The sequence below is a fragment of the Chrysochloris asiatica genome, unplaced genomic scaffold, assembly GCF_000296735.1.
Source record: "Chrysochloris asiatica unplaced genomic scaffold, ChrAsi1.0 scaffold00003, whole genome shotgun sequence".
Classification (NCBI taxonomy): Eukaryota; Metazoa; Chordata; class Mammalia; order Afrosoricida; family Chrysochloridae; genus Chrysochloris; species Chrysochloris asiatica.
This window is the reverse complement of record NW_006408521.1, coordinates 52,444,978-52,464,048: the sequence shown is the minus strand read 5'-3', so window position 1 is coordinate 52,464,048 and position 19,071 is coordinate 52,444,978.

Sequence of the window (19,071 nt, the reverse complement as noted above, 5' to 3'; positions counted from 1 at the left end):
GTGCTACAAAGAAAGGCATGGTAATATAACAAATAAAGCACTCAAAGTAGACTTCACCATGATGACGCCAATGGAGTAAACTCCGTGGGAGAAAAGTCCGCGGGACCTTCATTGGCTGATGGGGCACGACTCAAAATGAAGAGAAACAGCTGTAATCGGAACATGGGATATACGAAGTATGAATCTAAGAAAATTAGAAATTATAAAAAATGAAATGGAACGCATAAACATCGATATCTTAGGAATTAGTGAGCTGAAATGGACTGGTATTGGCCATTTTTAATCTAATGACCACATGGTTTACTATGCCAGGAATGACAAATTGAAGAGGAATGGTGTTGCATTCATTGTCAAAAAGAACATATCCTCATCAGTCATGAAGTACAACGCTGTCTGTGATAGGATAAAACCTATGTGTCTACAGGGAAGTCCAGTTAATACCACTATTATTCAAATTTACACACCAACCACTTAAGCCAGTGAGGATGAAATAGAAGAATTCTATGATCTTCTTCAATCTGAAATTGATCAAACATTCAATCAGGATGTACTGATCATTACTGGTAATTGGAATGCAAAGGTTGGGAGCAAAGAGGAAGGACCAGTAGCTGGAGAATATGGCCTTGATGATAGAAATAATGCTGGAGATCTCATAATAGAATTCTGCAAATTCAATGATTTGTTCATTTCAAATACTTTCTTTAGGCAGCATAACAGACGACTATACACATGGACCTCACCAGACGGAATAAACAGAAATCAAATTGACTACATGTGTGGAAAAAGAAGATGGAAAAGCTCCATATCATCAGTGAAAACAAGGCCAAGGCCAGACTGTGGAACAGACCCATCAATTACTCATATGCAAATTCAAACTAAAGCTGAAGAAAATGAAAACAAGTCCACGAGAGCCAAAATATGACCTTGAATACATCCCACCTAAATTTAGAGATCATCTGCAGAACAGATTTGACACATTAAACACTAAAGCCTGAAGAACAGAAGAGTTGTGGGATGACATCAAGAACAACATACAGGAAGAAAGCAAAAAGTCATTAAGACAAGAAAGAAGAAGGTCAAAATGGATGTCAGAAGAGACACTGAAACTTGCTCTCCAACGTAGAGATGCCAAAGCAAATGGAAAAAATGAGGAAGTCCAAGAGCTGAACAGAAAATGTCAAAGATCAGCTAGAGAAAACATAGCCAAATATTACAACAAAATGTGCAAAGATCTGGAGTCAGAAAACCAAAAAAGGAAGAACATGCTCAGCATTTCTCAAGCTGGGGGAACTGAAGGAGAAATTCAAGCCTTGACTTTCATTATTGAAGGATTCTCTGGGCAAATGATTGAATGATGCAGAAAGCATCAAGAGAAGATGGAAGGAATACACAGAGTCACTGTACCAAAAGATAATGGTTGATGTTCAACTGTATCAAGAGGTAGCATATGATAAAGAGCCAATAATACAGAAGGAAGTCCAAGGTGCATTGAAGGAATTGGCGAAGAACAAGGCATCAGGATTTGATGGGATAAAAATTGAAATCTTTCAAGAAAGTAAGGCAGCACAGGAGGCACTCACTCATCTCTTCCAAGAAATTTGGAAGACAACTATCTGGCCAACTGATTGGAAGAGATGCATATTTGTGCCCATTCCAAAGAGAGATGACCCAACGGAATGCGGAAATCATCGGACAATCTCATTATGTCCCATGCAAGTAAAGTTTTACTAAAGGAAATACAGAAATGGCTGCAAGCGTACATTGACAGAGAACATCCAGAGGTTCAAGCTGGATTCAGAAGAGGCCATGGAACAAGGGATATCATTGCTGATGTCTGATGGATCTGGGCTGAAAGCAGAGAATATCAGAAAGATGTTTACCTGTGTTTTATTGATTACGCAAAGGCTTTCGATTGTGTGGATCATGACAAGCTAAGGACAATATTGCAAAGTATGAGTATTCCAGAGCACTTAATTGTGCTCATGAGGAATCTGTCCATGGACCAAGGGGCAGTTGTTCAAACAGAACATGGGAACACTGAATGTTTTACAATTAAGAAAGGTGTGAGACAGGATTGTATTCTTTCACCATACTTATTCAACCTGTATGCTGAGCAAATAATCCAAAAAGCTGGGTGATATGAAGAAAAACAAGGCATCAGGATTGGAGGAAGACTCATTAACAACCTGCAAGATGGAGATGATACAACCTTGCTTGCTGAAAGTGAAAAGGACTTAAAACATTAACTGATGAATATCAAAGAGCACAGCCTTCGGTATGGTTTGCATCTCAATGTAAAGAAAACAAAAGTTCTCACCACTGGACCAATAAACAACATTCTTATCAACAACGGAGAAAAGACTGAAGTTGTCAAGGACTTTATTCTTCTTGGATCAAGTATCAACACTCATGGAAACAGCTGTCAAGAAATCAAACGATGTACTGTATTAGGCAAATCTACTGCACAAGACTTCTTTAAAGTATTGAAGAGCAAAGATGTCAGCTTGAGGACTAAGGTGCGCCTGACCCAAGCCATGGTATTTTCAATAACCTCATATGCATGCGAAAGCTGGACAGTGAATAAGGAAGACTGTAGAAGAATTGATGCTTTTGCGTTATGGTGGTGGAGGAGAATATTGAAAGTTCCATGGGCTGTCAAAAGAACCAACAGATCCATTTTGGAAAAAGTACAGCCAGAGTGCTCCTTGGAGGCCAAGATGGCCAAACTTCGTCTCTCATACTTCGGACATATTGTCAGGAGGGGCCAGTCACTGGAGAAGGATATCAGGTTTGTTAAGGTGGAGGGTCAGAGAAAAAGAGGAAGACTCCCAGCAAGATGGATTGGCCAAGTAGCAGCATCAGTGGACTCAAGCGTGGCAAGAATAGTGAGGCTGGCCCAGGATCGGTCAATGTTTCTTTCTGCTGTGTGTATGGTTGCTATGAGTCGGCATCAACTTGATGGCACCTAACAACAATGTGAACAAATATATTCTGCTACACTTTTCTTGTTAGTTTTTGATGATGTAGATAAAATTATCACATGAAATTAAGACATTTTAAAACAATCCATGAGTCCAAGAAGAAATTGAGCAGTTATTGTATTAGAAAGCATTTGAACTGACATAAAGGAGCTCTGGTAGTGTGGTGGTGGTGGTTATGTGCCTTGGAGTTGGAACTGACTCATAGCGACCCTGTACAGGGTTACTAATTGGGCTGTGAACCGCAAGGACAGCAGTTCGAAACTACCAGCTGCTCCGCAGGAGAAAGATGAGGCTTTCTGATCCTGTAAAGATTTACAGACACGGAAACCTTACACAGGGCCGCTATGAGTCAGAACCAACTCCATGGCACACAACCACCAACCACCATTATTTAAAGATATTTACTGATTAAAATATTCAGAGCTAAAATAACGTGTTCTTTGGGATTTGCATCAAAATCCCTTGGGAGGAGAGACTGAATGAGCAGACATGGCAGAAGTTAACAGGAAATGAAACAGCCCTGGTGATACAATGGACTAAGCACTGGGCTGCTCCCCCAGCTTCCGTTACAGACTGACAACCTCAGAACCCTAAAGGCTTCCTGTAGAGACACAGTGAGTTGGGACTGACTCACTAAGTGATGTGTCTGTGGGGTTAATTATACTATTCTATCTGCTTTTGAGAATATTTGTAAGTCTCTATAATAGGAGAGAAGAAATAACCATACTAAACAGAAATATTGATCATCTCCCATTTAACAGATTGGTGACACATTAAAAGCCTGACAATGCGCTATACTGGCGAGGTTTTAAGAATATAGAAACGCTTACTTTGCTAGAGAAATGCAAAATCATACAGCCCTATGGCAGTGGGCTTGGTACTCCAACAAAATTGCACGTACATTGAGTCTGTGACCCAACTGTCCTTGGTATTGCAGTTTTGAAACAATTTTATGTAATGGTAAGATTTCATGTGATATAGGTTAATGTATGTCAATTATATTTAAATCAAATAAACATTTTTTTGTTATTACAAACCAAGATTTTCACAGTAAGACAAAAGAGGCATCCCCTCCAAAAAAGGGGGGGGAACGATTCTATGCATTGTTGAATTTGAATCAGGAATACTACAAATCATGATCTTTGGAAATATGGAAAAATAAAGAAAATCAAGCCCAATGCCATCGAGTTGATTGTGACTCACAGTGACCCTGCAGGACAGAGGGCAGCTCCATACGGGTTCCAAGGCTGCCATCTTTCTCCTGCAGAATGGATGGTGGGTTTGAACCACCGACCTTTCAGTTAAGAGTCGAGCACTTAACCACTGTGCCACCAGGGCTCAGAAAATATGGCAGTAGAAAATTACCACTTTACACTCCCAGTGTATTCATTTATTTAATTAAGCAAGCATCGCCTAGTGGTTACAAGCTGGGCTCAGGGTCAGCAGTTCGAAACTACCAGCCGTTCCATAGGAGACAGATGAGGCTTTCTGCTCCAATAAAGACTGACAGTCTCGGGAACCCTATGCAGTGTCTCTATGTGTCAGAACCGCCTCCACAGCACACCACCACCACCACCACCACCACCCCCAAACAAAAACACCACAGGTGAAGGCTGTCAGAGAGCAGAGTATTTCAGATCACCTCAAACATCCCCTCCACTCAGTTCTCCTCCTTGCAGCTCTTCCTTGCCTGGCCTGGCCCGCTCTCCACCCTCTGTCCCTCTCTCCAGTCACTCGGTCTCCTGTGTAGATCCTGTTTCATCCCCCAGGGCTCAAACTGTTGGAGGGCCCCAGGGACCAGCCCATAGCCCTCCTCAGTACTCAGGGGAATCTTCTGCTGCCTATATTCAGAAAGCAGCCAGAAGCCAGCCACTTCCCACCCCTGCTGCCACTTAGGTCCAAGCAACCATCGTCTCTCAGCTGGGTTACTGTAAGTTCTGCCTGTGCCACCCTTTTATTCTGTTCTCCACAGAGCAGCAAGACTAAGCCAATTAACACACACGATTGTTCCAGAAGCACTTCCACAGGATTGCTACATGCCTGCACTTTGAACCGGTTCAGTCATGGTCTATGGAACCAAAGGAAGCATATGTGCCTCACAGCAACCAGATGTCTTGCAGGTCAAATTTTGATGCAATCAGGAAATAGGTAGTGATGTCCCAATCAAACTCTGGCATTCTGAATGTGGGTTAGATTTTTGACCTACAAGATTTGGTTGCTGTGTGATGTATACTTCATGGGCCATGGCTGAACCCGTCAGAGTCCTGCTATTTGTCAAGTGATCTAAATAGTTCCTAGTAAGTATTTAAATATTGATTTATTTAATCATCACAACACTGTTTCATAGATGAGAAAAGACACAGATTTTTTAAAAAGAATGAGCCCAAGGGCTGAGCCAGGATTCAAACCAGGGGAGCCCGGTTTCTTCAGTACTCCGTGTGCCACTCTGCCCCAAGTCTGCAGTGAACACTTGGTTGCCCATTAGAGTTAGCGGGGAGTTTTTGAAAAGCGTGGACGCCCAGCCCGGGTACAGCAGAGACTCTGGGGCTGAGGCCCAAGCTCCAGTACTTTTCAAAGCTCCCCAGGGAGTTCTAATGGTCAGCCAAAGTTGAGAATCACAACTTCAATGGCATCCCACCCAAGTAGAAGCCAAGGCCCCCACACCCAGAGCGCCAACCACTCCCCTCTTGCTCACTGACTAGGGCATCAGTGGAGTTCTACTGCAGCAGACAACGCCCTCCACAAGGCCTCTGAACTCCAATGTCACTTTCTCAGCAAAGCCTCTCTAAAAGGGCAAGTCCTCAAACTGTCCTGTCACCTCCTATCTCCCTTACCTGCCTCCCTCTTCACCTCTGCATTTATCTGCCCAGTCTCTTGTTCACCTGTTTCTTGTTTCAACCCCCACTCCAGAAAGACAGGAAGCTCTGCTCAGTCATTTATTGTTGCATATCCAGTGTCTACACCAGAGCCTGGCGCACAGACGGGACTCGCAGCTCTGTGGAATGAATCAAGTATGAAGTAACCGCATAATTACTGTATCAAATGTTAATAATGTTTAAGTTTCCAGAATGAAGGTTACTTTTTTCTCTTCCCCATCAGATGGGGAATCACTAAGCAGATTAAACTGACTTGTTTGTTTGTTGCAAAGACCCTAGAAGGAGTTTTGGTGGCGCTGGGATACTAACCGAAAGGTCGGCAGTTCAAACCCAAGAGCTGCTCTGTAGGACAAAAATGTGACCATCTGCTTCCATCAATCTTTCCCGTCTTGGAAACCCTATCAGGCAGTTCTACTCTGTCCTGCAACGTCACTGTGAAGTCGAATTGACTCAGCATCAGTGGGTTTAAGTTGGAAGGAAAACGATTTGAACACTGTATTTTTTTTTTAATTTGTCCTTTTATTCAGCTAGTATGAAGCAAGAGTTGGTAAGATTATTGAAAAAACAAAAACGTATTCTTCAGCTTTATTTATAATCTAAAGTGTAGTCAGATCTTACAACCGGTTAACATATTCATAGTTGACACATCCTCAGTCAGAAACCAGGAAGTCAGAGCAAGAAAACAAAGAAGAAAAACCAGCCCAGAAAGAGCGAGAAAAAATAGGTAGGTAGGCAGGAAAGTTAATTAAAAAAAAAAAGAAGAAAGAAAGAAATTAAACTCTGCGGAGTCAGATGTCAGTCCAGGAGGGCTGCCCTATTGTTAATCAGCTGTTGAGAGTCAAGCCCCGTGGCCCTAGAATGTGACAAACACAAAGCTGGATATAGAGACACCCAGGATCACACTCTTGCGGAGGGAGACTGCATCCTCTCCTCACTATAACTGAACATCCTTCCCCTCCATATAAGCAGATGATAGTAGAGAGGGAAAGAATTTCAAGCCAGATGAGCGTCCAGGGAGGAGACAGGTGGCAGAAGCTTGCTCAACCAAAAACAGTGGGTGAGGGCCCAAATCTTTTATCCGCATCAGAAGTGCCTGCTTACACAGTGGACAGTGAATGACCTGGTGCCTGAGAGGGGACCGAGCTGAGGAGGATGGAGGCAGGGTCCAACAGGTTTCTGCATGGCACCTTTTGGCATGACAAGTAAGACTCTGGCAGAGTGAGTGGACACAGCTGGGGGGTAAGTGGGTTATAAAGAATCAGTGTAGGGAGAAACGACCCAGCATCCACTCTCTCTCTGAGGAAGAACGGCAGTGAACTGGGGGGGGGGGGGGGGGGGGGCAGGAGGCTGAGTGAAGACTGGCAAAGGTTTCCCCACAGCAGATCCCACATCCATAGGCCAGTATGCAGGGGACATCAGTGACTTCCACTGTGAGTCAGAAGTGTTTGCCCCTTTCCCTTCCTTTCCTACCTAGTATCTGTCCAAGTAGATTCTAGAAGAAGTGGGGGAAGGAGGTATCCCAGGAGCTTGTGAGGGGCTTGCACTGGGGTCAGGGAGCACTCCCTGATCTTATACTGAAGGAGGGTGAAGGTTCACACTAAAACAGATCTGACTGGAGCTTTTAATATCTATAAACGATACAACAGCTATCATTTGCGCATGATGTCAAGGGGCCGGGGGAAGGGAAAAACAGGAGGATCCTAGTTTAGTTGAAAGCCCTGAAAGATGATGAAACCATCTTAGGTTAGGTCTCACCTGACTCAGACTGCTCACTAACCTGCCCGCTGAGCAATGGGAGGGCAGCCTGAGAGAAATTCCCAGGGGGTTTACTGTACCAGCTTCTAGGCTATACTAGAAACCCTCTGGGGTCCCTTACAATACTAAATGCCTGTGTGTAAATGTCCTTTCTTCAACAAGGTTTCACTGAATCCAGACTTGCACTGTTCAACTCTAAAGGGCTAGACAGCAAAAAGAGGTAAAACAACAAGTTTCTGGGAAATATAGGTGGGTCAGGGTTCCATACAGAAAAATAGATTTTACTATAAAACTTATTTACATGAAAAATATGACTCTACATGACTCTGAATTTCTTTTACATTCAACAGAAATTCAGTTGACAGCTCATGATATTGTTGTCTGTTGTTAAATGTCCTCGATTTGGTTCTGACTCACAGCAACCCTATGTAAAACAAAGCACTGCCAGGTCCCGCACCGGAATCCTCATATGTTGCTACATTTGAGCCCACTGCTACTGCCACTGTGTCAATCTGACTCCGTGGGGTCTTCCTCTTTTTCTCTGACCTTACATCTTACCAAGCATGGTGTCCTTCTCAGGGGACTGGTCCCTCCTGATAGCATGTCCGAAGTATGAGAGACAGAAATTTGGTCATGCTGGCTTCTTGGGGGCATTCTGGCTGGTCTTTCAAGACAGATTTGTTTGTTCTTCTGGCAATCCATGGTACCTTCAATATTCTTCTACAGCACCCTAACTATCTTCCTTATTCACTGTCCAACTTTCACATGCATATGAGGTGACTGAAAATACCACGGTATTCAGCACACCTTAGTCCTCCATCGGTATTTTTGCTCTTAAACACTTTGAAGACATCTTGTGCAGCACATCTGCCAAATGCAATCCATCATTTATTTGATTTCTTGGCTGATGCTTCCATCAGCACTGATTATAGATCCAAACAAATTGAAGTCTTTGACAACTTCATTCTTTTCTCCATTTATGCTATTTATTTGTCCCATTGTGAGGATTTCTGTTATTTTTCATTGACATGTAATCCATACTGAAAGTTATAGTCTTTGGTCTTCTTCAGTGAGTATGTTAAATCCTCTATGTTTTCAGCAGGAGTCTGGTGTGGTACTGCATGATAATGCACTGACTGGATTGCAAGGTCGGTTTGAACAGCAAGGTCAGTGGTTCAAACCCACTAGCTGCTCCTTGAAAACCCTTGACAAGTTCCCTATGAGTAGGAACGAATTCAACAGCACTAAACACCACCACGCTTTCAGCTAGCAAGGTTGTATTATCTACATAGCACAGGTTATTAACAAGTCTTCCTCCAACCCCAATGCCACTTCTCTTTTTCATGTGATCCAGCTTCTCAGATGATTTGCTCAACATACAGACTTGACAAATATGGTAAAAGATTATAGCCCTGGTGCACATCTCTCCTGAATTTTGAAACATTCAGAATCCCCTTGTTCTGTTAGAACGACTACCTCTTGGTCTATGGACAGGTTCCTCATTAGCACAATTAAGTATTCCGGAATATCCATTCTTCACAATGTTAACCAAAGCGTGTCATAATAATAGAAAGTCTTTGCATAGTCAATAAAGTACAATTAAATACTTTCCTGGTATTCTTTGCTTTCATTCAAGATCCATCTGAAACCAGCAATGATACTTCCTCTTCTAAATTTAGCTTGAATTTCTGGTAGTTCCCTGTCGATGTACTGTTGCAGCCATTTTAAAATTATCTTCAGAAAAATTTTACTCACATGTGATATTAATGATATTGTTCGATGACTTCTGGATTCCTTTGGATCACATCTCTTTGGAATGGGCACAAATATGGATCTCTTTCAACCAGTTGGCCAGGTAACTATCTTCCAAAATTCTTGGCATAGATGACTGGGTGCCTCCAATGTTGCTTCAGTTTGTTGAGAGATTTCAATTTGTATTTCGTCAGTTCCTGGAACCTTGTTTTTGCCAATACCTCCAGTGCAGCTTGGGCTTCTTTCTTCAATGCCATTGGTTCATGATCATATGCTATCTCTTGAAATGGTTGAACACTGACCATTTCTTTTTGTTATAGTAACTCTATGAATACCTTCCATCTGCTTTAGATGCCTGCTGCATCACTCAAGATTTTGCCCATAGAATCCTCTATATTGCAACGCAAGCCTTGAATTTTTTCTTTAGCTCTTCAGCTTGAGAAACACTGAGCATGTTCTTCCCTTTTGGTTTTCTAACTTCAGGGTGTTGAACATTTCATTGTAATACTCTGTATTATGGAGCTGACCTTTGAAATACTCTGTTCAGCTCTTTTACTTCCTAATCTCATCCATCTGCTTTAGCATCTCTACATGGGCTAACAAGTTTCAGAGGCTCTTCTGACACCCATTTTGGTTTTTTCTTTCTTTCCTGTCTTTTTATTGGACTTTTCCTTGTTGGTGTTTTTAATGTCACCCACAACTTTTCTGATCTTCGGTCTTCAGTGTCTAATGCACTGAATCTGTTCTTGAGATTATCTCTAAATTCAGGTGGTAAATGTTCAGGGCCATATTTTAGCTCTCATGGACTTGTTTTAATTTTCTTCAGCTTTAGTCTGAACTTGCTATAAGCAATTGTTGATCTGTTCCACAATCTGCCCCTGACCTTGTTTTGGCTGATGATATTTAGATTTTCTACCATCTCTTCCAACAGATATAGTCAATTTGATTCCTGTGTATTCCATATGGTGAGGTCCAGGTGTATAGTTACCTTGTATGTTGTTTTAAAAGGTAATGAAGAAGGTATTAGTCTTGCAAATTTCTTTCACGTGATCTCCAGCAGCTTTTCTACCACTGAGGCCATATTCTCCAACTACGGATCCTTCTTCTGTTTCGAACCTTCACATTCCAATCACCATTAATTATCAATATATCTTGATTGCATGTTTGATCAATTTCAGACTAAAGTTGGTAGAATTCTTCAATTTCATCATCACTGACTTCAGGGATTAGTGTATAAATTTGTACAATAGTGAGGTTAACTGGTTTTCCTTATAGGAGTATGGATAGACAGACTTTGATGTTCTTTCTGACCAGGAATGTGACACTTGTCTTCTTCAATCTGTTGGCACTGTCACAGTAAACCCAACAACTGTCTGATCCAAAATGGCCGACTCCAGTCTGCTTCAGCTCCTAGTGCCTAGAAGATCCATCTTTATGTGTTCCATTTCATTTTTGACAACTAACAGTTTTCCTAGACTCATACTTCATACATTCCCTGTTCCAATCGTTAATGGAGGGTTCTGGCCATTTCTTCACACTTTGAGTTGTGCCCATCAGCAAATGAAGGTCCCAAAAGCTTGACTTCTTCATTCGCCTCTACTCTGAAGAGGCAGCTCTTTCCAAGTTGTATTTTGAGTGCCTTCCAACCCAAGCGGCTCATCTTCCACCACTATATCTGACAAATGGTGTGTTGTTATTTAGTGCCTTTGAGCTGGTTCAACTCATAGTCACCCTATATACAGTTTCCGAGGAGTGGATGTTGAGTTTGAACCACCGACCATGTGATCCAAACTGACCTTGGGGTCCAGTGCTTATCCTACAGCGCCACACCACAATATTCTAGAGCTATTCATAGTGTCTTCATCTTCCAGCACTGTATCTGACAACGTTCCACTGCTATTCAAAAGGTTTTCAGAGGCTAAGCCTTCAGAAACAGTCCACCTCTCCTTCTTCTTAGTCTGTCTCAGTCTGGAAGCTCCGCTGAAACCTGTCCTCTATGGATGACCCCGCTGGTATTTAAAGTATCAGGGATATAGCTTCCAACATCACAGAAATATACAAACCATCACAGTAAGGCAAACTGAATTCAAAGAAGCTCAACTAATCACTTACTAAAATAAATAGCAAACATGTCTGCTTAAATATTTTCTAGGAAGTATAAATTCACACATTCTTTATCATACAACAGCTATAAGGAAACACTATTACTCTGTTAAGCACTGGATACTAACCACAAGGTTGGTGGTTCAAACTCACCAGCTGCCCCTTAGAAATGGGTAAGTATGAGTTGGAACTTGACGGTACTTCACAATAGGGTTAAAATGGTCCAATGGTATTCACTAGGTATAAAAGATTCCTGCGAGTCAGGCTTCTACCTCAGGGCCAGCAGTTCGAAACTACCAGGTGTTCATGGGAGAAAGATGAGGCTTTCTGCTCCCGTAAAGATTTACAGCCTCGGAAACCCTGTACAGGGTTGCTATGAGTCGGAACCGATTCCATGGCGCATAACAACAACATAGGGTTTCCAAGGAGTATCTGGTGAGCTTGAACCACCAACCTTGCAGTTCAAATGGCTTTGCAGTCTGGCGCATTAACTCACCGCGCCACACCAGGACTCCACACTGTTGTTAAGTGCCGTAGTCCAGTCAATTCTGACCCATAGCGACCCTATATAGGGTTTCTGAGGAACAGCTGGTGAGCTTGAACCTCCGACTTTGCAGTTTTCAAATGGCTTTGCAGTCTGGCCCATTAATCCACAGCGCCACACCAGGATTCCACATTGGTGGTGGTTATGTGCCGTGGAGTCGATTCTGACTCACAGCGACCCTGTACAGGGTTTCCGAGGCTATAAATCTTTACAGGAGCAGAAAGCCTAATCTTTCACGGAACAGCTGGTAGTTTCGAACTGCTGACCTTGTGGTTCGCAGCCCGACTCGTAACCACTACACTACCAGAGCTCCTTAGGGTTCCACATTAGGGGTGAGTTAATTAAATGTTTGAATAAATATAGCAGGCTAACTTTTAAGTTGATAATTTTGTTTGGTCTGCGAATGATGTTATAAATTTTGGCAGAAAAAAGGTTTCCCTCCCCTGCTATACAGGGTTGCTCTAATCAGAAGCAACTTGATGGCACTTAACAACAACACTGTTAATGGAGTCCTGGTTTGGCAATACAGGGTCAGCAATGGACTGCTAACCACAAGGTTGGTGGTTCAAACTCACCAGCGTCTCCTCAGAAACCCTATAATGGGTTCCTATGAGTCAGAACCAACTCCACAGCACTTAACAACAACTGAGATCACAGGTAACAACCAGACATTTCTTCTCCAAGAACATCTTTCCATCCATGTCAATAAATGTCCAAACGTTCCATATTTTAACTAGTTAAACAACCAAGAACTAAATGTTTCTACTGATCTCCGATGGTAGTCGTTTCTGTGTCATTGCTGAGATTAAGTGGAAGAAAGAGAAACATCTTGAAATTTGCCCCTTTTCCGCTACTCCCAACAGAAATTCAAAGTCACATTTTAATATTTAACTTATTTATTAAATAGTATAATACTTAATGTTCAGACATGTGAAAAAGTTGTTGTATATTACCACCTCAACTCACAGCTGAAATCAAACAACACCTACTGTCAAAGTACTTGAAACTGTCCAATAGAAGCTGAGTATGTGCTACCTTCTACTCAGAAAACTCTCCTCTCCATTCTTCAGGGACAGGAGCAAGGATAACTTTATGATTCCTGGTGTGGCACTGTAGGATAAGCACTGGACTACAAAACATAAGGCCAGTGGTTCCAACCCACCAGCTGCTCCTTGGAAACCCCATACAGTTTCGCTATGAGTTGACAGCAACTCAGTGGCACTAACAACAATTCAGAAAATGATCTTCTCCATTCTTCAGTGACAGGAACACAGATAACATTATTTCACACCAAGCAACAGATCCATGTCAAGATCTGACTTAAATCATGCTTAAGTCATTTTTTTAATTCCATGCTAGCAATGTTACAATCAAAATAACAGGGATTTTCAGTATCGCTCTTATAATTGTAAAACATTTTCAGGTTTAAAAAAGAAAAAAAGTCCACTAAATGTTCTTAGAGAAAAACCCTGATAAAGATATAAAATGTTTCAGCCTTTCCTAAGTACTACACTGTTGTCGTTAAGGAGCTCTGGTAGCTTAGCTGTTACAAATCGGGCTGTGAACTGCAAGGTCAGCAGTTCAAAACTACCGATTGTTCCACAGGAGAAAGATGAGGCTTTCTGCTCCCATAAAGATTTACAGCTTTGGAAACCCTGTTCTGGGTCGCTATGGGCCGGAACCGACTCCACGGCACTTAACAACAACAACACTGTTGTCATTGAGTTGTTTCCGACTAAGATTTCCAAAGAGTGGCTGGTGGGTTTAAACCGCTGACCTTGTGGTTAGCAGTCTAGTACTTATCCTCCAACGCCACATCATGACTCTAAGAATTAGAGAAAAAAAAAATTATCCTAGGAGTCTTAGGCCATCACATCATATGTGTTAATCATCAACTTTTGAGTGTATTATCTACAGCAACGTCTCAAAGAAAATCAGCCAATGCTATTCTTCATGTCCTGAAACATTTCTAAAAAGATCCTTCCGGCTTATGAGCTCATGGGAGTTCCCTAAGCATTGTGGACTTATCCTGTTACGCGATCACTACTAGCCTGGGACAAACTTACCATTTATTTACATACCACCTCTCTTTCCTATGGTGCAACTCGGAGTAAAACTTCAAAGAAAAAAATCCTACAAACCCAGGACACCCCAGCCCCCAATAAAAATACGACTTAGCAAGAAAGAGTGAAATTGGAGACAGTTTCAATATAAATAAATCACATCTTCTTAAAGTTACAAAAAGGTATCCATCACTTGTCACAAAAGGCAAGTTCAAAGCCATATCCATACCTTGATAGAGGTACAGACCGACCTCCCAGGCTCCTCCAGTTCGGTTCAAGACCACCAAGGTAAAGCAAATATCACAAAAGAGTCCCGCAAATTTTGGGATTTCCCAGTGCCTAGGAAAGTTCTGCTGACATTTAACTTGTCGTCTACGAAGTGTACCACAGTAGCATGAAAAAGTTTGAAGTACTGTGAGAACTGACAAAGTGAGAGAGACACATGTAAGTACCATTAGAAAAAGGGCGTCTGTTTTGTAGAAATTGGCGAAGTACAGAAAAGGAGGCACATCTATTATATACCTTTAACACAACCTATCAAAGAACATACTATAGGGCTACAGCGCTATAAACTGATCCCTAATTCCATTTCTGCTGAAGGAAACATTCATGTCTAAATAGATCAGTATTCTAAAATGCAATTTCCCTTGGGAACATATGGGCAAGATAAAGCATGTTTAAAGAACCTTTGGGGGAAATAACCTTTTGCCACAAATGTGTCCAAATGAAAATCCCTATCAAAAACACACCACACAACAAACTACACAATTAGAGGATGAAAAATACTAGGCGTCTTAGAATAAATCTGACGATTTTTGAAACAACGGACCTTCAAACAGTGATGAGAACACATCTAAGTTTGATAAGCTTGCTTTGTTTCAATGGCATTGCAAAGAACAGAAAAATGTGCAAGCCGTGTACTTTGGGGAAACTGATTCATAGTGCTAACAAGATAAGGGTATAAGCCTATGAGTACGAAATTTGTTTCTGTTGTTAATAAAATGAAAGCTTTTTTTTTTTTTTTTTCTTTCTTAGTTAGAATTCGCCATGGTAATGACTTCATTACAGCCCAGAAAGTCGTATTAAAACGAACAAGCGCCCACTGTAATAAGGAAATAGTGTGAACAGGTCTGGAAGACAAAACAGGAAAAATGGGCAGGAATTGCCTATTTCTTCCTGATGCTTCTCCTAGAACCTGCTAGAACAGCAGTGGGGGTCCAGCTTCACAGGCACGGCGCCCGGGCACCCAGTAAAACTTGGGTTCGTCCGAAGGCAGCGGACGACACTCCGGCAGGACCGCGTCCAGTCCATGCAAAACCTTCAAACCCACCACCAACCTCTCAGGACCTGCGTGACCTTGGGCATGCCACTTTCCAGTCGCCCACTGACACCGGTGCCGTCCATATAAAGGAGGGGGGGTCCCCAATACTGCTGGACTCTATGATACAGGGTAAAGCAGCCTTCTGACTCGGTGCATCCCCAAGTGAAAGCGTGGAAATGAGAAAAAGCAGCCCAGGGCAGCTCAGTCCCTGTCCTAGACGGATGGCAGAGCCTGGACTTGGGGGCAGAGCCGCGGAAGCAACGCCTGGCGACCCCACCCGGCCGGCCGCGCGCGCCGAGGGAGGAGGTCAGAGAAACAATGAAAGGACCCGGGAGGGAGCAGGACACCGCCCCCTGCCCGCCCGGCGCCCGCGCGCAGGTGAGCCACTCCGGCGGCCTCGCCCAGGTAGAGCGCGGGAGCCAATGGGCGGGGAAAGGGGCTGCCAGGAAAGGAAGGGCCGGACCCCCGAGTCCCCTCACTCACCAACGCCCGCCGGCCCCTCAGTGGATGCGCTGCCGCCTCCCGCTCGCTTCAGCCGGCGCGGCGCTCCGAGCCGGGCCGCTGCAGCCGCCTCACGCCGGCCCCGCCCACCCCTCCTCAGCGCGGCCGCGCTCCTCGCGCAAACTTTCTCGCGGCCTCAGGCCCGGAGCCCCAGCGCCGCCGCGGCCCCGGCTCCCACAGCCACGGAACTGGCCGGAGCGGCGCCCACGACGGCCGCCCGCGCACTGCGCACGCGTACCCGTACCGCTTCAACCCCGAGACGGCGGCTGAGATTCCACAACCCGGCACTCCCAGCCCCGAGAGACTACAACTCCCGGCAGCCCCCGTGAGACCCCGGCGGCGTGGTGGGCTGGATCTTGGGCGTCTTCCTGGTTCCAGGGCGGTGGCCTTCAACACGTCAAGGAGGGCCGCGCGCGGAGCTTTGGGCCCGTGCGCCGCTGTGCATGCTGGGCTTTGTAGTTTTCGAGAACCGCGGGGCTTAGTTCCAGAGTGGAACGTAAGGCCCTCTGTAGTCAGGGCCTAGAACTGTAAGGCACAGGCATCTTTAAAAATCAGCTTGGTTTGTTTCTGTCACCAGTCCCTGCGGACATCACGACCCTCACCGAGGAAAGGCTAGGCTGACCCCAGGCACTGGAGATTATCTGCCCCTGACTGTCTGGGGGACTTTAGGCCTCACAATTTCCTCGCTGATGGGGATGATAGTAATTCCTACTCTGTAGGATAAACACTGGATTGCGAATCACAAGCTTGTCGGTTCCAGCCCCACAGCCGTTCTGCAGGAGATAGATGAGGTTTTCTGGTCCTGCCAAGAGTCGCAACCTAGGAAACCCTGTACCCTGTACAGGGTCATCATGGGTCGGAACCGACTCCACGACACTTAATAACAACTAGTAGTGAATCTTAAGTCAAATAACGTATATCCAGCTGTTAGTGTCCTGCCTGGCATATATTTGACCATCTCATGGTGACCCCCGACCCCTATGTGTCAGAGTAGAACTTGGCCCCATAGATATGAATCTGGATTCTCTAGAGAAGGGAAACAGTGAAGAGAGGTTTCTTTCTATCAAGGGATTAGCTCACACAGTTGTAGAGATGAGCAAGTCCCAAGTCCGTTGGTCATATGTCAGGCTGTGTGGACGTTTCTGACTCACATTGCTGCAGGACTGATGAACCAAGTTCAGATGGCAGCCAGGTCCAGCAGGAAAGAAGGAGGTTGCTGACAGCTTCCAGGATTGGCAGATAATGGAGCAAGCCACTGGCTCCTCAAGTCCAAAGGAACAGCAGTGGTAGGAGTAGCCAGAAGCAAGATAGAAAATCAGCAAGTTTTGCTGGAGTGTCCAATATATTGGAAGCAGGCCACACCCCCAAGGAAACGTCCTTTCAATTGATTGGCTGCTCACAGCAGACCTCTGCCACAAGCTGTGGATAGTTGCAAACTGCCAACCCACCATCTACGCATTGAAGTTAACCATCTGGACCACTCAGTGACCCCTTGTAAATGTTAGCAGTTGTATTATTTAATTTAGCTCAAATCCTGAATAGCCTGAGCAAGGCAGATGACTTATTCAGAGTCTCACCTGGGCAGTGAATGGGGTATAGAATGACTTGCAAGGACTGGGGACTTCACACATCTCCTGGGGGCTGAGATGGAAGTACTTGTAGTAGGGGATTCTGCGCTGGCTGCAGAGTAGGGACCTGTGGCTATGGGGATGGGAAGAAGTACAAAATGACTTAGAAGGAGTCAAGTTGCTAGTTTAAGGAGGGGCTTGGATTTGGTGTCCCAAGAGCACTGCACTGTCCCTCCCCCTGGCCAATCAATCAAAAATGGACTTAGGTAGACTAGGGCAAGGCTAGTCCCTGAGTGTTAGAAACAGTTAATGTGGTCAGTTCCTAACCGAAAGGTCGGAGGTTACAATTCACCCACAGATGTTTCAGAAGAAAGAGCTGGTAATATACTTCTGAAAAATCATCCACTGAAAATCTATGGAGCAGTTCTGGTTCCTCTGGCACACATGGGCCTCCAGGAGGTGGATTCGACTCGATAGTAGCTGGTTTAGCATCCACTTTGGTCCTCCTTCAGAAATGACTTCATTTTCCACTAAAAGCTTATAGATTACCCTCTGCAGTCTCTCCTCCCACCCACAGCAGTACAGCCTTAGCAGCTCTAAAAATAGCAAGTCTTCACAGACCCCCTCATGTGTAAATACATCTTTGTTCCCTGCTGGCATTTAATAACTGTACTTTATGGAGAAACAAAAGCTGTAATCAGAGCCCAACAATGGAAGCTGCAGTTAGCTCCGAACAATACTCAGAATTCCCATGGTGGTCACCCCACCACACCCCATGTGCAGCTGTGAGAACCAGAAGTCCATTGACAATTATTCACTCAGGCCCAGTGTGGCTTATTCGAATCATGGCTTTCCTGCCTCCTCCAAGGGCTGAGTGGTCCTCTCCCAGGACAGCCTGTGTAGGTGTATGGGTAGGGGGAGGCTGAACGGGAGTGGGCTGGCCCATGAAGCCTGCAGAGCGTCCTGGTGACACACCCAGACTGCCCTGCGGCTGAGATGCCAGCAGTCATCTGCAACCAGCACTGCATGCAAGACTTCCTTCAGATAAAGAGAGGTCTGCACTGATTTCCTCATCCGACTCGACACACAGTCTGGACATTCCAGGATAAATCCTGCTGGCTTCTCCCTTGCCAGATCTAGGAACCTGGCAGAAGGCAAGGGCTTTTGTAGGAACTAGCCCAAAAGGTATCGTAGTGGTTACGAATCAGGCTGCTAACCTCAGGGTCAGCAGTTCAAAACTACCAGCTGTTCCGCGGGAGAAAGATGAGGCTTTCAGCTCCCGTGCAGGGTCGCTATGAGCAGGAACTGATACCATGGCACATAACAACAACAACAACAAGCCCAAAAGATCTCATTCTAAGCTGAGCTCAGAGTCACTGGGCACGCTCTAAAAACATTCTTAGGGCAGCCCCTCTTACTACCCCACCCCTCACCACTAAATCAGAATCTCTGACTCTGAGGAGCTGGGATAGCATTGATATTATTTCTTCTTTGTTTTTGTTTTGTTCTGTTTTGAGGTACACGTTAAATATGGTAAAATTTATAGTTTTTAAGTATAAAGCTGAATAGTAAATGAAGGACCTTGTGCCTGGTCAATAGAATGGCAT